Genomic DNA, 6,089 nt, shown 5'->3' on the forward strand with positions numbered 1-6,089 from the left:
CTGGTTCTTACTTTCGTGTTTGTTTCCACTTTTGCACGATAAAACAATTTAACCTGAGCAGTATTTTGTTTGGTCTTGGGTAAAAGTTTCTGTACAGTGTGGTTGTACTTTGCAGATCAGACAACAGGTGGCAGCCTTGTCTTCATCTTCCTCTCAGCCTTGCTCGACGACAACTACATGATGGAGAGTAGACTCCTGTGCTAAAATATTATTTTCTCCCCCCTCTCTCTCTACTTAAATATATCAAACTATATCCTTGAAACATTTAATTGGAGGACTGCTCCTTCTGGGGAATATCAATATGGCGGCACGTGGCTTCATAGCATCAGCAATCCAGGGTTTATATATATACACCATTATCTCTCTCTTGATCCCTCTTCAGCTTTTCAGACAATAGTTAGTTTTCTACAGTACATCAACAGCTCCACCTATTGTTCATTATTAGTATGTGCCGAGATCCAATAAGAATTTGTAAAGGTACCGAATAGTTTTCGTCATGATCACAGAGAAGATAATTAGTTTATTTAACAAGGTGACTAACAACATACATGAGCATGCATGTGTCAATCTGTGACTTGTTTACACTAGAACCTGAATGATGGGTGAACATGTGTTTGTATCTGTGTGCTGTTGTTTGTAGGGTTGTGTGTGTGTGCTGTTTTTTATTCTATTTTTTAATTTGACCTTTATTTAACTAGGCAAGTCAGTTCAGAAAAAATTCTTATTTTCAATGACAGCCTAGGAACAGTGGGTTAACTGCCTGTTCAGGGGCAGCTCAGGGGGTTTGAACTTTCAACCTTGCGGTTACTAGTCCAACGCTTTAACCACTAGGCTACCCAACACCCGTTGTTTGTAGGGTTGTGTGTGTGTGTGCTGTTGTTTGTAGGGATGTGTATGTGTGCTGTATGTGTGCTTATGCAAATTACTTGAGTAGATTTGTAACAGAATGTTTCTGTGTGTGTGTGTGTGTGTGTGTGTGTGTGTGTGTGTGTGTGTGTGTGTGTGTGTGTGTGTGTGTGTGTGTGTGTGTGTGTGTGTGTGTGTGTGTGTGTGTGTGTGTGTGTGTGTGTGAGTGTAAGCATGCATGGCAGCAGGCAGGCCTAATCACCAAACCTTGTGGTACAGGAATGACTTGACAGGACATCTTTAATATTTACTCATCAATCAAATCTGCTCTAAAGGGTAGCGGCTTAAGCAAACAGAAACACACAAAAGCCAACGTCTGGCCTCACATCTATCACACACCCACAGCAGGGTTTGACAAATAGCCTGCTTGGCGTGTGCGGTCACACCTCAATGTGTGCGTGAGAAACTGTTGCCAGGCTATCCAGTCACAAGCCTAAAGTAACCTAGGCCTGCTGGAATACTGTATTGTTCATGACTATGTAGCTATTTAATTGATATGGAATGACAAAATGGACCACATTTACAAAGGTAAGGTTGTCATCAAAATATGGTCTAATCCAGTTTAAGTCATACGTTTACATACACTTTAGCCAAATACATTTAAACTCAGTTTTTCACAGTTCCTGACATTTAATCCTATTAAAAATTCCCTGTCTTAGGCCAGTTAGGATCACCAATTTATTTAAGAATGTGAAATGTCAGAATAATAGTAGAGAGAATGATTTATTTGAGCTTTTATTTCTTTCATCACATTCCCAATGGGTCAGAAGTTTACATACACTCAATTAGTATTTGGTAGCATTGCCTTTAAATTGTTTAACTTGGGTCAATCGTTTTGGGTAGCCTTCGACAAGTTGGGTGAATTTTGGCCCATTCCTCCTGACAGAGCTGGTGTAACCGAGTTAGGTTTGTAGGCCTCCTTGCTCGCACACACTTTTTCAGTACTGCCCACAAATTTTCTATAGGGTTGAGGTCAGAGCTTTGTGGATGGCCACTCCAATACCTTGACTTTGTTGTCCTTAAGCCATTTTGCCACAACGTTGGAAGTCTGCTTGGGGTCATTGTCCATTTGGAAGACCCATTTGCGACCAAGCTTTAACTTCCTGATTGTTGTCTTGAGATGTTGCTTCAATATATCCATATAATTTTCCTTCCTCATGAAGCAATCTATTTTGTGAACTGCACCAGTCTCTCCTGCAGCACCCCCACAACATGATGCTGCCACCTCCGTGCTTCACGGTTGGGATGATGTTCTTCAGCCTGCAAGCCTCCCCCTTTTTCCTCCGAACATTAGGATGGTCATTATGGCCAAACAGGTCTATTTTTGTTTCATCAGACCAGAGGACATTTCTCCAAAAAGTACGATCTTTGTCCCCATGCAAACCGTAGTCTGGCTTTTTTTATGGCGGTTTTGGAGCAGTGGCTTCGTCCTTGCTGAGCGGCCTTTCAGGTTATGTCGATATAGGACTCGTTTTACTGTGGATATAGATACTTTTGTACCTGTTTCCTCCAACGTCTCCACAAGGTCCTTTGTTGTTGTTCTGGGATTGATTTGCACCAAAGTACTTTCATCTCTAGGAGACAGAACGCGTCTCCTTCCTGAGCGGTATGATGGCTGCGTGGTCCCATGGTGTTTATACTTGCGTACTATTGTTTGTACAGATGAACGTGGTACCTTCAGGCGTTTGGAAATTGCTCCCAAGGATGAACAAGACTTGTGGAGGTCCACAATTTTTTTCTGAGGTCTTGGCTGATTTCTTTTGAATTACCCATGATGTCAAGCAAGAGGCACTGAGTTTGAAGTTAGGCCTTGAAATACATCCACAGGTACACCTCCAGTTGACTCAAATTATGTCAATTAGCCTATCAGAAGCTTCTAAAGCCACGACATAATTTTCTGGAATATTCCAAGCTGTTTAAAGGCACAGTCAACTTCGTGCATGTAAACTTCTGACCCACTGGACTTGTGATACAGTGAATTATAAGTGAAATAATCTGTTTGTAAACAATCGTTGGAAAAATAACTTTTGTCATGCACGAAGTAGATGTCCTAACTGACTTACCAAAACTATAGTTTGTCATCAAGAAATTTGTGGAGCGGTTGAAAATGAGTTTCAATGACTCCAACCTAAGTGTATGTACATTTCCGACTTCAACTGTACAGTACATCCCCAAGGGAGGGCTTGGTAACACATAAACTGCATTTACATGGCCATTTACCGCAATGATATTGCGTGTAGTGGTGTGTTCACTTGTTAAAACCAATTACCATGTTGTTTTCCTGGTCGACATATATGGTGTCACTTATGATCTTAATTAGACGATGAGTTTTAATTTCAAGCGGACGAATGGCATCTTGGTTTAATCTGGTTCCTTTGATGCAGAGAAGGCCGTTGGGGGGGCAATACTATGGAGAGAGGAGAGCATGGAAATGTTGGGCATCCCAAGGTAAAGGCAAGAATTAAAGTCCCTCACAACTGTTATTGCAGCATATAAAACATGTCTGAAGTAATTTCATATATACGTAAACATGACAAGTATGTGGTGCTAAACTACATTTTTCTTTCATGTTCTTTTTCCTTTTCTAATTTTCTGCTCCCAGAAAAGTTTAGAACCTATCAAACAGTCAGAGGAAAATCACCATGTACCTGCTTGTGTTTGTGTGCGGTGTGTGTGGTTTTGCTGCTGGACCAGGATCAGATTTGAAGCTGTTCCAAGGCCAGGCTTGACTGCCTCCTCCCATTTGTCCGGCCCTACTCTGTTCTGTTCTCTTAACAGCCTGCTAGCTCTACTCTGCCCCACTCTGTCCTGTTCTCTCAACAGCCTGCTAGCTCTAGTCTGCCCTACTCTGTTCTGTTCTCTTAACAGACTGCTAGCTCTACTCTGGCCTACTGTCACGACTTCCTCCGAAGTCGGTCCCTCTCCTTGTTCGGCAGTCGACGTCACCGGTCTTCTAGCCATCGCTGATCCACATTTAATTTTCCATTGGTTTTGTCTTTGTTTTCTACACACCTGGTTTTCATTCCCTAATTACATGTTCATATATTTAACCCTCTGTTTCCCCCATGTTTTTGTGTGTGATTGTTTCTATGTTCATTTCGGTTCATTATGGCTGTTTTTTTGACAGGTAGTGTTCTCCCCCATGCCTTATATTTACCATTTGTATTTGGTCAAGTGTATTTGTTTACCTTGTGCCTTTATTTTTGAGTAAAGTACGTTGCTCACTCATTTTGCTCTCCTGTGCCTGACATCATGCACCAGCTACACTCACCGACTGACACCTACTCTGTTCAGTTCTCTTAACAGCCTGCTAGCTCTACTCTGTTCTGTTCTCTTAACAGCCTCAGAGCTCTACTCTGCGCTACTCTGTTCTGTTCTCTTTACAGCCTGCTAGCTCTACTCTGTTCTGTTCTCTTAACAAACTGCTAGCTCTACTCTGTTCTGTTCTCTTAACAGCCTCCGAGCTCTACTCTGTCCTACTTTGTTCTGTTCTCTTAACAGCCTGCTAGCTCTATTCTGCCCTACTCTGTTCTGTTCTCTTAACAGCCTGCTAGCTCTACTCTGTTCTGTTTTCTCAACAGCCCCATAGCTCTATTCTGCCATACTCTGTTCAGTTCTCTTAACCTCTTCAACCTATGGGGGCGCTATGTCATTATTGGATAAAAAGACGTGCCCGTTTTAAGTGCAATATTTTGTCACAAAAAGATGCTCGACTACGCATGGAATTGACAGCCTTGGAAAGACAAAACTCTGACGTTTCCAAAACTGCAAAGATATTATCTGTGAGTGGCCCAGAACTAATGCTACAGGCGAAACCAAGATGAAGTTTCAGACAGGAAATGCCCCAGATTCTGAAGGAGCTGTGTTCCAATGTCTCCTTATATGGCTGTGAATGTGCCAGGAATGAGCCTGCCCTTTCTGTCGTTTCCCCAAGGTGTCTGCAGCATTGTGACGTGTTTGTAGGCATATCATTGGAAGATTGACCATAAGAGACTACATTTACCTGGTGTCCCGCCCGGTGTCCTGTGTCGAAATTATTGCGTAATCTGTAGGTCCATGCGCGTTCCATTTCTTCAGAAGAGAAAGTCAACTGCCACGATGGATTTTATCGTCGATAGATATGTGAAAAACACCTTGAGGGTTGATTCTAAACATCGGTTTGCCATGTTTCTGTCGATATTATGGAGTTAATTTGGAAAAAAGTTCGTGTTTTAATGACTTAATATTTATTTTTTATTTTTTTCCTTACTCAAACGTGATGAACAAAACGGAGCGATTAGTCGACACAAATAATATTTTTTGTAAAAACTGAACATTTGCTATCTAACTGAGAGTCTCCTCATTGAAAACATCTGAAGTTCTTCAAAGGTAAATGATTTTATTTGAATTCTTTTCTGGTTTTTGTGAAAATGTTGCATGCTGAAAGAGAGGCATAATCCTATGCTAGGCTATCAATACTGTTACACAAATGCTTGTTTAGCTATGGTTCAAAAGCATATTTTGAAAATCTGAGATGACAGTGTTGTTAACAAAATGATAAGCTTGAGAGCAAATAGAGTAATTTCATTTCATTTGCGATTTTCATGAATAGTTAACGTTGTGTTATGCTAATGAGCTTGCGGATAGATTTACACAATCCTGGATACAGGTTTTTTTCCGTAGCTAAACGTGACGCAGAAAACGGAGTGATTTGTCCTAAACGAATAATCTTTCAGGAAAAACTGAACATTTGCGATCTGAGAGTCTCTTCATTGAAAACATCCGAAGTTCTTCAAAGGTAAATGATTTTATTTGAATACTTTTCTGGTTTTTGTGAAAATGTTGCATGCTGAAAGAGAGGCATAATCCTATGCTAGGCTATCAATACTGTTACACAAATGCTTGTTTAGCTATGGTTCAAAAGCATATTTTGAAAATCTGAGATGACAGTGTTGTTAACAAAAGGCTAAGCTTGAGAGCAAATAGATTCATTTCATTTCATTTGCGATTTTCATGAATAGTTAACGTTGTGTTATGCTCATGAGCTTGCTAGCTAGCTCTACTCTGTTCTGTCCTCTTAACAGCCTCCTAGCTCTACTCTGCCCTACTCTGTTCAGTTCTCTTAACAACCTGCTAGCCCTACTCTGTTCTGTTCTCTTAACAGACTGCTCGCTCTATTCTGCCCTACTCTGTTCTGTTCTGTC

The sequence above is a fragment of the Oncorhynchus keta genome, chromosome 18 (assembly GCF_023373465.1).
Source record: "Oncorhynchus keta strain PuntledgeMale-10-30-2019 chromosome 18, Oket_V2, whole genome shotgun sequence".
NCBI lineage: Eukaryota > Metazoa > Chordata > Actinopteri > Salmoniformes > Salmonidae > Oncorhynchus > Oncorhynchus keta.